This window comes from Hyperolius riggenbachi, chromosome 1 (assembly GCF_040937935.1).
Source record: "Hyperolius riggenbachi isolate aHypRig1 chromosome 1, aHypRig1.pri, whole genome shotgun sequence".
Classification (NCBI taxonomy): domain Eukaryota; kingdom Metazoa; phylum Chordata; class Amphibia; order Anura; family Hyperoliidae; genus Hyperolius; species Hyperolius riggenbachi.
Window position 1 is genome coordinate 169,964,747 of NC_090646.1, and position 17,425 is coordinate 169,982,171.

Consider the following 17,425-nt stretch of genomic DNA (forward strand, 5'->3'; position numbering starts at 1 on the left):
AATGGGGGCTTTGCTTTTGCTAGTCTGGGGTCCAGGGGCTTTACTTTGCTGGGCCCGGGGGCTTTGATTCAGCATAGGTAGCTAGGTATAGATGCTTTCAGGATACAGTAGGTACCTAGGTATAGATGCCTCAAGTATAGATAGCTAGATATAGGGGTCTTCAGTATAGGTAAGTAGGTATGGGGTCCTCAGTATAGGTAGGTAGGTATGGGGCCTTCACTACAGGTAGGCAGATATGGGGCCTTCAGTATAGGTAGGTATAAGGTTCCTCAGTACAGGTAGGTAGGTATAGGGCCTTCAGTATAGGTAGGTAGGTATGGGGCTTTCAGTATAGGTAAGTAGGTATGGGGCTTTCTGTATAGGTAGGTAGGCATGGGGCTTTCAGTATAGGTAGATAGCTATGGGGCTTTCAGTATAGGTAGGTAGGTATGGGGTCCTCAGTATAGGTAGGTAGGTATGGGGGTCCTCAGTATAGGTAGGTAGGTAGGTAGGTAGGTAATGGGGCTTTCAGTATAGGTAGGTAGGCATGGGACTTTCAGTATAGGTAGGTGGTCCTCAGTATAGGTAGGTAGGGGGCTTTCAATATGGGTAGGTAGGTAGGTATGGGGCTTTAAGAGGGGCTGCCCAGCTACCAGCTACACTCCCCCCCCCCCCTGCTCGTCCCCCCTCCTCCTCGTCCCCCCCTTCTCCTCCTCCTCCCCCCTCCTCCACCTCCCCCCACACATCTACAAACAGCAGCAGCTTACCTCTGCCTGGAATCCAGCATGGAGTGGAGAGCACAGCTGCAGACCTCTCTCTTCCTCCAGCTGTTTCCCCGATGCTGGGTTGCTGCTAATGATGCGATCAGCGTCATTAGCAGAAGCCGGTCACTAGGGGAACACAGGAGGAAGAGAGAGGTCTGCGGCTTTGGTCTCCACTCCACGCTGGATTCCAGGCAGAGGTAAGCTGCCGCTGTTTGAAGATAAGCGGGGGACGTGCGGCGGACCAGCGGGGGAAGGGGGAGGGGGTTGGGGAGTGAGAGGGAGTGAAGGTGGGCGGAGTCGCCGCGATCTTTGGTCTGATGAGGGGAGCCAGAGAGGATGGGGCACAGGGGGCCATAATAGATCCGGGGCACCATGGCAACAGGTTCCAGGCAGGCCGGTGTCCCGGATCAAATGGTCTAGCGGCGCCCCTGTTAATAGTCAAAATGTTCCTGTATAAATCGTTGGTTGTTACAATAAAAAATGTCAGTTAAATATATCACATAGGAAACACACACAGTGATATTTGAGAAGTGAAATGAAGTTTATTGGATTTACAGAAAGTGTGCAATAATTGTATAAACAAAATTAGGCAGGTGCATAAACTTGGGCACCACAAAAAGAAATTAAATCAAAATTTTGTAGATCCTCCTTTTGCAGAAATTACAGTCCTCTAAACGCTTCCTGTAGATTCCAATGAGAGTCTGGATTCTTCTTTGAGGTATTTTGGACCATTCCTCTTTACAAAACATCTCTAGTTCATTCAGGTTTGATGGCTTCCGTGCATGGACAGCTCTCTTTAACTCACACCACAGATTTTCAATTATATTCAGGTCTGAGGACTGAAATGGCCATTCCAGAACGTTGTATTTGTTTCTCTGCATGAATGCCTTAGTGGATTTTGAGCAGTGTTTAGAGTCATTGTCTTGTTGAAAGATCCAGCCCCGGCGCAGCTTCAGCTTTGTCACTTATTCCTCTACATTTGTCTCCAGAATCTGCTGATACTGAGTGGAATCCATGTGTCCCTCAACTTTGATGAGATTCCCAGTCCCTGTACTGGCCACACAGCCCCACTGCATGATGGAACCACCACCATATTCTACTGTAGGTAGCAGGTGATTTTCTTGGAATGCTGTGTTCTTTTTCCTCCATGCATAACGCCCCTTTTTATGCCCAAATAACTCAATTTTAGTTTCATCAGTGCACAGCACTTTATTCCAAAGTGAAGATGGCTTGTCCAAATGTGCTTTAGCATACCTCAAGCGGCTCTGTTTGTGCTGTGGGCTTCCCCTGCATCACTCTTGCAAACCGCATCTCCTTGTGTAAAGTGCACCGAATGGTTAAACGCTGCACAGTGACTCTATCTGCAGCAACATGATGTTGTAGGTCTTTGGTGCTGGTCTGTGGGTTGACTCTGACTGTTCTCACCATTCGTCGCTTCTGTTTATCTGAGATTTTTCTTGGTCTGCTACTTCCAGGGCCGGAGCTACCATAGGAAAAAAATGGGCAATTACCCCAGGGCCCCAAAGCCTGTAGGGGCCCCCAAGGTGTCCCTCCCCATCTTAACTGATGCTCCCCAGGGACTCTGCAGAGTCTGTTAAGTTGGGAGGTGATTGGGGGAGGGTCTGCAGCCAGCTCTTGGGTCCAGGAGTAGATTTGGCTGCAACAAAGGGCCTCTAATTAAGCTTTTTGGTCGGGGGGGGGGGTCTGTTGGGGGGCCCCCAGGCTAATTTTGCCCTAGGGCCCAATTGTTACTTGAACCAGCCCTGGCCACTTCGAGCCTTAACTTAAACTGAGCCTGTGGCCTTCCATTTCCTCAATATGTTCCTAACTGTGGAAACAGACAGCTAAAACCTCTGAGACAGCTTTCTGTATCCTTCCCCAAACCATGATGGTTAACAATCTTTGTCTTCAAGTCATTTGAGGGTTGTTTTGAGACCCCAATGTTGCTACTCTTCAGAATAAATTAAGAGGAGGGAAACTTACAATTGACTCCCTTAAATACCGTATATACTCGCAAGCAAGCCGACCCGCATGTAAGCCGACCCCCCCACTTTTACCCCAAAAAACAGTAAAAAATGATTGACCCTCATGTAAGCCGGGGTAGGAAACGCTGGCCGCGTGATCCCCCCAGTATGTCCCAGTATAGCTAGTATAGTGCCCAGTATAGGTAGGTAGTGCTCAGTATAGCAAGTAAAATGCCCCAGTATAGCTAGTATAGTGCTCATTATAGCTAGTATAGTGCTCAGTATAGCTAGTATAGTGCTCATTATAGCTAGTGAAGTGCCCCAGTTTAGCTAGTATAGTGCTCAGTATAGGTAGGTAGTACTCAGTATAGCTAGTAAAATGCCCCAGTATAGCTAGTATAGTGCTCAGTATAGCTAGTATAGTGCTCAGTATAGCTAGTATAGTGCTCAGTATAGCTAGTGAAGTGCCCCAGTTTAGCTAGTATAGTGCTCAGTATAGTTAGTATAGTGCCCCCAGTATAGCTAGTATAGTGCCCCCAGTATAGCTAGTATAGTGCCCCCAGTATAGCTAGTATAGTGCCCCCAGTATAGCTAGTATAGTGCCCCCAGTATAGCTAGTATAGTGCCCCCAGTATAGCTAGTATAGTGCCCCATTATAGCTAGTATAGTGCCCCATTATAGCTAGTATAGTGCCCCATTATAGCTAGTATAGTGCCCCCAGTATAGCTAGTATAGTGCCCCCAGTATAGCTAGTATAGTGCCCCCAGTATAGCTAGTATAGTGCCCCCAGTATAGCTAGTATAGTGCCCCATTATAGCTAGTATAGTGCCCCATATAGCTAGCATAATGCCCCAGTATGGGTGGGTAGGTGCTGTCCCTCCCCGCTCCCCCTGCGGCCGCCGCTGCTGCTATTACCTCAGGCGGCGCCGCTTCCTCTATCCCCGTCCTCCTCCGGTAGTAACTCATTCACAGCAGCGCGCCTCTCGCTGCTGTGATGACGAGGAAACCATAGAGAGCGGCTTCCTGTAGCGTGATGCCGTTACTATGGGAACCGCTCTCTATGGTTTCCTGCGTCATCACAGCAGCGGGGGGCGCGCTGCTGTGAATGAGTTACCGGAGGAGGACGGGGATAGAGGCAGCGGCGCCGCCTAAGGTAATAGCAGCGGTGGCCGCGGGGGGAGCGGGGAGGGACAGCACCTATCCACCCACCCACCCACACATGACTCGCAAGCAAGCCGACCCCCCAACTTTTGGCCCACTTTTGGGGGGTCAAAAATTCGGCTTGCTTGCGAGTATATACGGTACTCTTTCTCATAATTGGATTCACCTGTGTATGTAGGTCAGGGGTCACTGAGCTTACCAAGCCAATTTGAGTTCCAATAATTAGTTCTAAAAGTTTTGGAATCAATAAAATGACAACAGTGCCCAAATTTATGCACCTGCCTAATTTTGTTTAAACAATTATTGCACACTTTCTGTAAATCCAATAAACTTAATTTCACTTCTCAAATATCACTGTGTGTGTCTCCTATATGATATATTTAACTGACATTTTTTATCCTAACAACTAACGGTTTATACAGGAAAATCATGACGATTAACAAGGTTGCCCAAACTTTCGCATCCCACTGTATGCTTAAGTGGGAGAAGTTCCCCCGTCACGGTTGTTTGTCTGTAGATTGGGCATTTCATGAAGCTGTTCTACCTGCTCTCTGTTGTGCAATCGGTCATGTCATATTTAGGTGCTTTGAAAGTATACAATGTTGTTGTATGTTACATACAATCCTGATTTCTTTTAACTGAAGTTCATTTAAAATGAACAGATAAAAAATCACAGTGTACAATGACAGCAAAATACAACAAATCCTTAACTTCTTGCCGATCGCTCCATGCCAATTGGCGTGAAAGCTGTGGCAGCCCCAGGACCACTCCACGCTGATTGGCGTGAACGGCCTTCTATGCGGCTAGCAGGAGAGCGCACGCGCGCATCTCCGCTTGGAAGTCTCCCACGGCAAAACTGCCATCTAATAGTACTGTACAGCGCTGCAATCTAAGGCAGCTCTGTACTGGGGACAGCCGTGTGACACGCCTGTCCCCCTGGGGGACACAGAAGCTATCAGCAGTGATAGGCTGAAGCCTTTCACAGCCGATGGCTGTGATAGGCTGACGGGGAGGGAGGGATGGAGGGAAAATTATTAAAGAAATAGCAATTTTTATTAAAAAATAATAATTAAGAAAAATATTTATAAAAAAAACAAATATTAGGGGAGCGATCAGACCCCACCAACAGAGAGCTTTGTTGGTGGGGAGAAAAGGAGGGGGGTATCACTTGTGTGCCGAGTTGTGCGGCCCTGCAGCGAGGTCTTACAGCTGCAGTGGCCCAATTGAAGAAAAATGGCCTGGTCTTTAGGGGGATTTAACACCACGGTCCTCAAGTGGTTAAACCTTTCAGAGCAACAACATAGACCTTGGGTTCTCTCACTTCACAAACTATTGTGCATTTTCCTATTCTCTGTGTTGTAAAATTTGATAAAAACCTTTTATTAAAAATTGAGCTACAAAAACAAACAAACATTGCAACACTTGGTGCAAGTTCAAATCCCACTACCACAACATCTTGACTGGTTTAAAACACTGTACCAACATAAAAAGCACCACCATGGAGCACATGAATAAAGCTTTCTTTCCTATCTTTACAGTACAAATGCACACTTACAACAGTGTAGGAAAAGTAGACTATTCTAAATGAACTCATTGTTTTATCACTCTAATTGGCTCACTGTGACTGAATATCAAAAATGAAATCCTCCCTTCAATCAAATGTATAATTATAATCATTTAGATCTCAGCATCTAAAGCCAAACAAGAACTCGTGACATTTCAATTGCTCGCAATTAGCTTCAAGGCCAGTTGTTACAAAGCACATAAGACGTATTGCTCACTGAGATAACAAAATATGTTACATTTTTAGCCAATGACTATTTTGAGAGAATTACATTATACATGCATTATTGCATTCATTAGCAAAAATTTGGTTGTACGCCAGATGTCTTCATTTCTTTTATGTAATGTCACTTAGCTCATCTGCTGGAAGAAAACTATGCTCTACATACTAGTGCAAATTGTTAACATGTTTAGTATTGAATTGGACATTCTTTTATGCATACTGTGGTTACAATTTTATTAGAGGGATATGCCACATATGCTATAAAAAATTATTGAAAGCATGTATCAGTGCTACAAAACACTTTTTAACAAATTGCATGTTATTAAAAACTAAATTTTCTTGTCAATTTGGTATCAGTTATTGATTTCCAAAACTGAGTTTCATTTCTTTTCTAGTTTGGAATCTGTACTCTGCTGCTTTAGTTTCCAGTATAGACAGCCTAGATACTTTCCCCTTCCAGCAGGAGTGGGCAGCACGGTGGCTTAGTGGATACCACTCTTTCCTTGCAGCAAAGTTGGGTCTCTGGTTCAAATTCCAGCCAGGGCACTATCTGAACAGAGTTTGTACAGTATGTTCTCCCTGTGTCTGCGTGCGGTTCCTCTGGACACTCCTGTTTCCTCCCACATCCCAAAAACATACAGTTAAGTTAATTGGCTTCCCCCCTAAATTGGCCCTAGACTACAATGGACATACAGTATAACTATGGTAGGATTAGATTATGAGCTCCTCTGAGGGACATTTAGCAACAAGACTATATACTGTGCAAAGCACCGCATAAGATGTAAGCAGTATATGAATACTAAAAAAAAATGCTAAATAAGAAGTAACTAGCTTCACAGAGCAGCAACAGTTGGTGCTTGTTTTCCATAACTACAGTGGGAAGATGTTGAGAATTTCAATTCAAATATACAAGCTAAGCAATTTTAGATATGTGCCACTAATCCTTTAGATTGTAAGATCACAAATGCAGAGTTCTCTCACCCTTTTGTGTCTTGGAATTTGTTATTCATTTCGTAGCTTGCTCTCTGTTATCCATTTTATTCATCATGCTACATTTGTCATGGTAAACAGGGATGTTCATCCAGATTCCGGATATCCGGGTAACCCGGATATCTGACCTTTTTTCAGCTATCCGACCTCTGATCCAGATCCTGGATACCTGGGCAAATCCGAATAGCTATCTGCGGATAGTTGGCTGGGCTATGCGGATACCCACGGATATCCGACTATAGGAATACTGTAAGAGGTCCAGGACGTCCTGGGAGCCAATCAGAGGACTCCCAGCAGAAGCGATAGCAACCAAACACAGAGGGGGGACCCTGGCCAGCCCCACCTGACCTCATTGAGCTAATCAGAGGCCTTTCAGCCGAAGCCCTGGCACCCAATCACAGAAAGGAACACTGGCCAGCCCCCCTGTATAATAAGGAGGGCTGCCATGAGGAGACAGATCATCCTAGCTTGCTGAATGCTCACTGAGAGACATGCTCCAGTGCTGCTGGCCTACAAAGGGCTATACACAGTGATAAACCTAAGCTGTTCAGTGATTAACCCCTTCACTATCACTACACTATTGTTAAATCATTAATTAGCTTGATTTCATTATGTGACAGACAGACAGAGTGTGTGCTCAGGGCTGCTGCAGCTGCTATGTGTCTGTTTTGTGTTCTATGCACAGACCAGGCCAGCTGCTGCCTGTTGGCCAGCTATTAGCCTTAGCTAGCTACAGTTTAGGTTAGGTTAGGATTAGGGAATAGGAACACGTGCAAAGTGCCACGTGCAAGTGCCACGTGCAAACACGTGCAAAGTGCCACATGCAAACATGTGTAAAGTGCCACGTGCAAAGTGCCACGTGCAAAGTGCAATGTGCAAACACATGTGGCACTTTGCACGTGGCACTTTGCACGTGGCACTTTGCACGTGTTTGCACGCGGCACTTTGCACGTGTTTGCACGTGGCACTTTGCACGTGGCACTTTGCATGTGGCACTTTGCACGTGTTTGCACATGGCACTTTGCACGTGTTTGCACGTGGCACTGTGCACGTGTTTGCACGTGGCACTTTGCACTGTGCACGTGTTTGCATGTGGCACTTTGCACGTGTTTGCACGTGGCACTTTGCACTTGGCACTTTGCACGTCGCACTTTGCACTTGTTTGCACGGGGCACTTTGCACTTTGCACTTGGCACTTTGCACTTGGCACTTTGCACGTGGCACTTTGCACGTGTTTGCATGTGGCACATGGCACTTTGCACGTTGCACTTTGCACGTGGCACTTTGCACGTGCCAAGTGAAAAGTCCACATGCCAAGTGCCACCTGCTGCTCCTGCTGCCTGTGCTGCTCACACCGCCAGGGTGCCACAGGCCACTGCTACTGTGCTGATACCACCTATATTTAACCCAAAACACGATTGCTGCATAATTTTTTGGAGGTGTCTGGACTGAAAACTGCCATCATGTCCCAGTTGTGCGGTTGGGCTGCACGACCACTGTCTGGAACCTAGGTCTGATGTTAATTAACAGCCGTTTTTTTTGTTTTTGTTTTTTGGGGGATTTTAAGTCCCCACATCATCAATTATTGTTTCCCTTTAAAACAGAATGATGCTACATGCCTCATTTACCCTCAAAAACGTTTTTTTTAAAGCAATTTAAAGGGCCACTTCCGGGTTTTCTACCCGGATATCCGAATTTGCCCAGATACCCAGATAGTAGGGTCGGATATCCGATTCTATTCGGATACCCAACAGTTCGGATCCAGATATCCGGTCTGGATCCGGATATCTGGGTATCCGGATCCGGATATCTGGGTATCCGGATCCGGGTCAACCCGGATTTTGAAAAGGGGTATCCAATTCTGTATTTTGCATGAGTGTCGATATTTGAAGTATATCATTGTCTGTGTCATTATGTACCCCATGTTTGTTTTTCTTACTTTGTGCAGCACCATGGAATATCTTGGAGCTTTATAAATCGATAATAAAAATATTAATAATAATCCTATTATGTACAGCTGAAAACAAGGGAATGCTTACTTTTCAGCAAAGCTGGAACTTTAATTTAACCACTTAAGTACCAGCAGTCTCTGCCCCCTTAAGAACCAGAGACCGCTGGTACATTGACGGAATCCCGGCGAATCGCCGCGCGTGGATCACCGCCACACGCCGGGATCCTTCTAACACCCACTCTGCTGTCTCTATGATGGCAGAGTCATTTGAGCCAGTCAGGAGCCGCTTTCATGGCTCCTGACCGTGTCTATCAATGTAAGCCAATGGGAGCAGCTTACATTGATAGACACGCCCAGGAGCCAATGAAATCGACACCTGACCTACTCACATGGCTCTGCCATCATAGAGACAGGCAGAGGCAGTGAGCTGCAGCAAGAGACATCGGGTTTGAGTGGCGCGATTGGCGGAGAGCGACAGAAACAGCAGATGCGCACTGCGGGTGTTGATTGATATTGATTGACCCTACCAGCCAGGAGCCCACCAAAACGGGGCGTAGATTTTAATCGTTATGGTCCTTAAGTAGTTAAAAACCTGCTGTAATACCAATTTGTATTCGAATGCAAACTATTTCAATTGGAATTACAGTTTGTTTACATCTATAGGTCAACATTCACAGCACCGTCATTGTTTTTGTATGTTGTACAGATGGGTAAATAATGCATTTTCCTCTCCAATTTCTAATATTTTGTATAATATGAATTACAGTGTGCTGGAGAAAAAACTGCCTAAACTAGACCTGTGCTCTGTACATTAGTAACCATTTCCCTGGAGTATGCATCATTCTCTGAGTATGCAATTCAATGTAAGGAGGACAGCACAGACTAAGAACATAATGGCACCTGCAGGTCATCTGTGCTTTCAGCATAATAGAGGTTTCATACTGTGCGAATATAAGATTGTTCAGGAAGGAACAGTAACCGGCTCCATATTTTTCTGTATTATAGAACATCTATCATCAGTTTATATCAAAAATAGTTATTCAAAATCTTAAAATGCATTAAAACAGTACACACTATTCTGTTTGCAGATCTATAAAATAACATGATTATGTTTTAAATTCATATAGTCTGTCTATTGTTATCATATACATTAATGTATATACCTCTTACTCTTAGCATTAAATCTCATTTCAGTCACAATTTCTTTCTACTTCTGTTTTGACACTCAAGATTAAACCTTGCTTATATTTCAGTAGAAGATCGCTGGTTTTAAGTGATTTCCTGCTTGGTGGGAGCTTTAAAAGTAAAAGTATTTTATTGATAAGGATTGAAAATCTCGCCTTGGAGAGAGCTCAGGAAACATTAATAGTATAATAGGATATTGCCCATTGTCCCTAAACCTCCTTTAAAGGTGGCCACACATGATACAATAAAATGATCCGATTTTACGGCAATTCGATAAATATGATCTCCCTAAACAATTGAAAGCTTTTTTTCATTCGACTGAGAAATCCGATCGAATTTCCTGTTTTTTTTTTCTATTTTTATCGATCTGGAATGCTGGAAATTTTTCTTTAATTTTTCTAAAGATTGTATGGTGTGTGTTAGATTGTCAGTTAATTAATATACACACCCTAGCGATTTTCTCAGTTTCCAATCATTTTTATCATAATTGGGGAAAAATTACCCGGGCTATTTAAGCTCAGTTCTGACACTTGCTCGCTGTCTGCTCTAGCTAACACTTCACAGTGAAGGCTTCAGACCTTAGTCAATCCCGTGTGTGGCTTGAACCGGCATGACCCCGGGGATTCCATACTAGCTCAGCTATTATAAATTGTTTTACCTGTGTATTGACTTCTGCCTGTTTTTCTAACTACTCTCTGCCTGCCGATTTTGTACCTTGCCAATCTGATCTGTTGCCGACCTCTGCCTGTTTATTCACTTAGATTTAGCCTGCCGATTCTGTACCTCTGCCTATCTGACCAGTTGCCGACCTCGGCCTGATTACTCACTTTGTTATTGCCTGCCGATTTTGTACCTCACCAATCTGATCTGTTGCCGGCTCGATTTGCCTGACCATTCTATATATATCTGTTTGTACTGCCTTCTACTGTCACTGTATGTAAGACTTTACCCTTTCAGGGAAAGTCTATTTATTGTCTGTCTGCTAGTGCCCACACACACAAGCAGATCGTTACAATATTATTTTTTCACTTAGAATTAGCTTTCCTTCTCCTTTGCAACAACATTAAGTTTACTATTAAATTACATGTGCACCAATTTACTTGATTATTTTCTAATACAAATAATCAGAATTTACACAGAGTTTTGAGAATGGTGGATACTGGTATACAGAAATGTAGCACATCAACTGAGCTGCAGATAGATAAATAAAGAAACCGAGAGCCCGATATGGTGTAGTAAGTTTTGAACAAGGGGAAAAAATTGACAAGTAAGTATTATACTTACAAACATGGGTTACCGCACAGGCAACCACTGTATAGGCAGGTAGGGAGATTAGACCTGTCCCCACTCAGGATTAAGATGTCGCTCTCTGTGATAGAAGAAAAAGAGGGTGTATCACCCCTCCACCAAGGGTGGAAAACTGGATATAACGATGTACAGAGGCGCCAGTAGTATAAAATACAATAAAAAGTTTAAAATATTTAGGTGGTGGTGGTGGACCAGCCTACCTAAAAACAGACACGATGCTGTCAATTAAAGTCAAAAATAATTTATTCACACACTCCGAGAACAAGCTGCGACGCGTTTCACTGGCAAAATCCCGCTTCCTCAGGCATTAAACAACAGGAGTATCACACAGCTCAAAGTCCAGATCAGGTTTGGCACCTAGAGGTCTAGAGGTGTCTGTTTTTAGGTAGGCTGGTCCACCACCACCACCTGAATATTTTAAACTTTTTATTGTATTTTATACTACTGGAGCTGCAGATAGAGTTTACTTGCCTCCTAGTGTCAACATTTCTCTACAAGGTAGTGTACATGGACCTTGATGTCCGTAAAAAAAATATAAAAAACCCTCTCTATGCTAGCTTTAAGACCAATAGTAAAGATGCATTCGCTACAATCATGGTGCAATCAAAAGCTGTATATCACACTCCTGCCTTTACATTACAGCCAGTGATCACTAGCCACTGGGATGATGTTGCTAAGCAACTACCTGGAACTGACAAGTTTCTTTTTAGCTAGTTACAGAACAACATTGATATTGTCACTTGTGAGTAAGACTACTCACCATAATGCAAACACATGCAGACCATTTCCTACTTTCAGTTAAAATTGGAAATCAACTCATAATCCTAGTCAATGCAAGATTAAAATATATTAAATCTGAAGAAAGTATTAACAGCGTTATTATGTAGTTAGGCCTCTGAGGAAGTGGGTAACAGCAAAACGGCTGTCAGGCTCCACCCAATCCCACTGCTAACCACGGTATCTACGCTGGCTTTTTTGCAATAAAGTGTAAGTTTTTTTCATGAAACATAGCCCCACCATCTTGTTTAAATAAAAAGCTTTAACATCTTTTTTGTACCTCTTAATATGTATTCAAAATATTCTGAAATAATAGTAATGCTATGGGTAAGGGAAATGTTAAGTGTAGAAATGATGTAGTTGTAACACAATGTAACTTGCATGTAACTGTATGCTATATTAGCTCTTATGTACTGTTTGTAAGCAAACAGGTCTACTTTAACACAGACACTTCTTGGTATTATTGGTTAAAACACAAAGTTGGACTAAACATTATTTTTTATGTTAGACAGTTTTGATGTAGACACATATTTGAAGAATAACTTTACAGAGGGCTTTGAATAATGTTTTATGCATTTATTGTGCATCAGGAAGGCCCAATTGACTTTGTAGTATGTTCTCTGGGGTTGGATGAGAAACCCAGACCACTTAGAGAAAACCCACACAACAAGGAGAATATACAAGCACTATAGAGCTTTTGTATTCCGTATGGCGCTGCAAGGCAAAAGTTGTAACCACTTAGTCACTAGATCACCATGGTGATTTGTGTGATTATTTAAATCAGCCTTGGTGGGAAATTAACATTTTTCCTTTTTACAATAAGAGATACTTTGCTTGAAATTGTTTCTAGCTGAGAAAACTGCACAACCTCATTCTTCCAGAAAGCTGTGTTTATTTTAATAAAATAACTGAACATTGTCATAATGTCATACAATATGAAAGCAAAGCATAAGATATCTCATAACAGTTGCCACCAATATCCTCCTGCTTAAGATAAATCTTTATGGGTAATGACATATTTAATCATATTATCCGTTTTTCTTTGAATGACAGGTATCCTGTTGATTTTCATTCATTTTATACAGTTGTATATTCCTTTGATTGTTCTGAATAATGCCAGAGTGTGTATAAGTCTCATGGCAGACACATTTCCCTCTCGCTGGAAAGCCAGCATAGTTACATAGTACAAATACGCTGTTTAGAGAGGATGCATGCTGTTCTATCAGAGGAATGGCAGTGTCTCTGATGTGCCAGTATCAATATAGTCCATTTGAAGTCCAAAAATATCACAAGTGTTGGGGTTGTGCATGTGCACCTTGGCAAACATTAGGTGATGGTTTGAACAGAGGCGCCAGTATAGAATAAAATATTTAAGAACAGTTTAAAATGGGAGGTAGCAGTGGACTTACCTCCCCAAGTAGACTTAAAATAGTATGTTTGCTGTAGAAAACTACTTTTATTTGTTACTCCAAAAGTGGTCTATAGCCACTTCATCAGGCTGTATAACAGGAGCAACTGCTAGGTCAGGCAGAACCAGCAAAGCGCCTCCGTCCAGTACACATGAATGACAGTCATAATTCTTTTTTCAGGGTACTGAGACATGACCAGGATCAGTGCTATTGAGGAACTGTCCCGCTTTACCCTATGATTGTGCCATAGAATGTGATTTCAGTCTCATTCTGATTAGAGCACTAAGAATAGACTTTCAGACTTACAGGCTATAATAAGGATTCAATGTACTTCTTCTCCAACATTTTCTACTAGGAGATACTTTTTCATCTTCCAATTACAATAACTTTTCAGCACTCTGCAATTAAAAAAAATACCAAAAAGTAGGTGAAAAAGTACTGTCAAAATTAGTCACATTATTATCTTCCTTGCTGTGGCTTAAATGGCAGTGCATCGAGGTGTGAAAATATCACCTAGGAGAAAACTTAGGAGAAAACGTGAATTGAATAGTGGCCACAGTTACATAGTTATTTAGGTTAAAAAAAAAAGATGTGCCCACTCAGTTCATCCTTTGAGCCGCAACAGATTTTTTTTTTTCATTTTGTTGCACACAGCATCAAGAGTATCTGAACTAAAAGGAATGGTTTTGGGAACCACAGCTATGGTTGTGTTCCCCTCACAAAGACTATTCCATACATTTCAAGTTTTCTTTTTAGAAGAAATAAGTTACATCCCCATCAGCTTTTATAGTGAAAAGTGGTGAATTTGTGAACAGTGCTGACTTATTACGTGTCCTTGCTGGGCTTGATTCCCAAAGCCGTGATAACTCTTATCACGGTCGCGCTAGCATTTTGCGCCTGCTATATGTAATGTTTTTCACATGCAAACGTGAATTTGCGCGCGAAATCGCATCCGTTTTCACACAGAAATTAGCATTTTCTTGCAAAAACGGCCACAATTTCATGCACAAATTCGTGTTTGTGCGCTAAAACCGCTAACACGCACTATAAGAGTTATCACGGCTTTGTGAATCAAGCCCATGGCCTCTATGCTCCTCTTTGAATCATGAGTTATGCGTGGAATTTTTAGAATTTGGAGAAAATAAAATGGCAGCCTCTGTGGCACAGACAGTACATTCCGCGGCTGTATCCAGCGAGACGATATGAAACAGAATGCTGGTAAAACTAAGGTCTGCATGGAGAGCATGACAGAGATGAGATCAAGTGAAGCAAAATTTAGTTTAGGCTTGCTTTAAAGGAGAACTGTAGTGAGAGGTATGTAGAGGCTGCCATATTGATTTCCTCTTAAGAAATACCAGTTGCCTGGTTATCCTGCCGATTTTCTGCCTCTAATACTTTTTGCTCTAGACCCTGAACAAGCATGCAGCAGATCAGGTGTTTCTGAGATTTTTGTCAGATCTGACAAGATTAGCTGCATGCTTGTTTCTGGTTTGATTCTACAGGCAGATAGCTCAGCAGGGCTGCCAGGTAACTGGTATTGCTTAAAAGGAAATCAATATGGCAGCCTCCATGTACCTCTCACTACAATTCTCCTTTTAAGGAAATCCAATATTAAAAAAAGGAATAAATAAAGGCAATATAAATAAAGGCTAGTATTTATTTACAGTGGGATAAAACTCAGAGAAAACATTCAATAAAAATGTGTTTTCCTACTTTTTATTACCCATACAGTTATTGTCCATTTAAAAATTACAAATTCCCAAAGGACAGTTTATCTGCTCTGAAAGCTGCCATTGCATGTGTTTGCATAGCTGCAACTGAGGTGTCTATCTTTGCCTGGATACATTAAAGATACCATGTAAGACCTCTATTTAATAATTTTTTGGGGGGCTCAGATATCATAACATAAGCTGTGGCAGTGAATGTACTCTGCTCTTCACTGATTATCTGCCAGTGTGTGGCCAACATAGGGTTCTGATAATAACACTCATACAAATATACAGTAAACCAACACTTCTCCAAGTGTTTTAGAAGCATTTATTTTGTGATTCGATATTTTGATGAGCATGTTACTTACTTATTTTTCTCTTCTAGGTGTCCTGGAATGGCCATTTTGGACAAAGCTCGTGGTTGTAGCCATTGGATTTACGGGTGGCTTAGTATTTATGTATGTGCAGTGTAAAGTGTATATCCAGTTGTGGAGAAGACTAAAGGCCTACAATCGAGTCATATTTGTTCAGAACTGTCCTGACATCCGCAAGAAGACTGAAACAAAGAACCTCACCACCACTAATCAGAACAATGACCACAAGGAATCGGTAACAGTACCAGTTCAGTCTCAGACCTCCACCAATTTACAGTCAAGCTCTGCGGCCAGCGTACCTGGAGTCATGCCTGTTTGATGACCGTAGTACTCTTTTTTCTTGCTCAGTATAATTCAAAAAATGTACTCAAAGCGTTTCTCAGGCACACCAGCTGAGCAACGGCGAGGTAATAATCTGTTCCTTCAAGGAATACAGCCGTGACAGGGAACTGAAAATTAGATTACCACCTTGTTAAAATTGCCATCGATTTTACAGTGCAAGCACAAACGGAGAGCATAGAGCAGACAGTAGAAAGGAGGTTTAATAAAAAGACTGCATTTTGTATGTCCGCAAGGAGGAAAATAATCTGATTTTATTAGTTGTGGGGAAATCTCCTTTTTTTTGTTGTGTTATATGTGATTGTTTGACTGAGTTGAATGTTTTTCTATTGAACAAAATGATTTCAAAAAAGGCAATGGCAGAAACCAATAGGAGTAATTATATATAAAGTATCTCTGCTAAAGTGTTGCTTTCATAAATAACAGCAGTTTTAGTTTGACACGGGCAACATGTGTTTTGTTTTGTTGGTTTTTTAACTTTGTAAACCTATGTCAAGTCAAAAAAGCACTTAAAAGCTGCACAATTGTAATACATTGGTGGCTTAAAAAAAGTAATAAAGCCAATTCTAAGTGGGAACGCTGGTAAGGGTTGGAACAGTTATGGCAGCTTTAGGAAACCGGGATGTTATGTTTGGTGTGATAGTTGTTGATAATGTTCTTTTTACTGAATTAGAGGCTATTGAACCAGCCTGTTATGTGGGTGAAAACGTGAAACTAGAAGAACCACAAAACAGCACTTGCAAAAAATAAAAAGCAAAACAAAAAAACATTTTGGTAATTCGTTATAACACAGTTTAACTGTGTAATGATGAAGCCTTGAAATGGAATTTCAGTGCTAGAGAGCCTGATATGAGCCCACCCCTATTTCATGTATTTTACTCCCCCCTAGAAGGTTTACACTACTCTAATTATTGATATCAATGTTGATGCTGATGCAAAAGTCCAGCTTTAGTTAAAATATCATCTTGGACTTACTGGGCACCAACATCTTCAAAGCATAGTCAGTGATAGTAAAAAAGCAAATGAGAGGAGCTGCTATCTTCTAACAACACCAGGCATAATCCAGACAGGAGATGGACCCAGAAGTCTGATGATTGTGCTGACAGGAAGAGGAGGGGTTTGGATCCATCTAAACTGGCAGAGCTCTGAATCTCAATTGAGCATCTTGCCTGCAGAAGGGATTGTGCCACTGGAATGGACGACAAATATTTCTAAACCATTTTTTAAAGTACTACAGATACCATGGGATATGGGTTTATTATTTAAGAGACGACTGGTTCTCTTAAAAAAAAAAAGAAAGAAAAAAAATCCAATTTGGTAAAGTTGAGAAAGTAGATGTTTTTACACGCAGTATTTTCATGGTTTATTGTATTTCGAATAAAACCAAAGCAGGTTGTCTACACACTAAATTCAGTTGTGTTTGTATTTTCTCAAAGAAAGAGAGAGAAAGTGTGTGTGTGTGTGTGTGTGTGTGTGTGTGTGTGTGTGTGTGTGTGTGTGTGTGTGTGTGTGTGTGTGTGTGTGTGTGTCATTTTATTCTTTAGTAACATTTTTTTATACCTATTTTTATATCTCAATGTCCCCATTCATCCTAAAAACAGGAAGGACAATGCTATCACCTATCAACAAAATATTGTTAGCAAATTAGGCTAGCTGGTGCTATTGTCATAAGTGAATGACCACACATCCCAAATTCTATTACATTTTTCTAGACAATGTCTGTTCCAAA

At 42.0% G+C, this 17,425-nt stretch overlaps 1 long non-coding RNA gene across 1 annotated transcript in view; it reads left to right on the forward strand.

Moving 5' to 3' along the window:
- The window catches only part of LOC137569499 (uncharacterized), a 165,097-nt gene extending 147,992 nt beyond the window's left edge, over positions 1–17,105 (forward strand). Inside the window, exon 2 of the long non-coding RNA XR_011030992.1 lies at positions 15,369–17,105. This is a non-coding gene — a long non-coding RNA (uncharacterized lncRNA). The remainder of the gene's footprint in view (positions 1–15,368) is intronic.
- Positions 17,106–17,425: the final 320 nt, after the last annotated feature.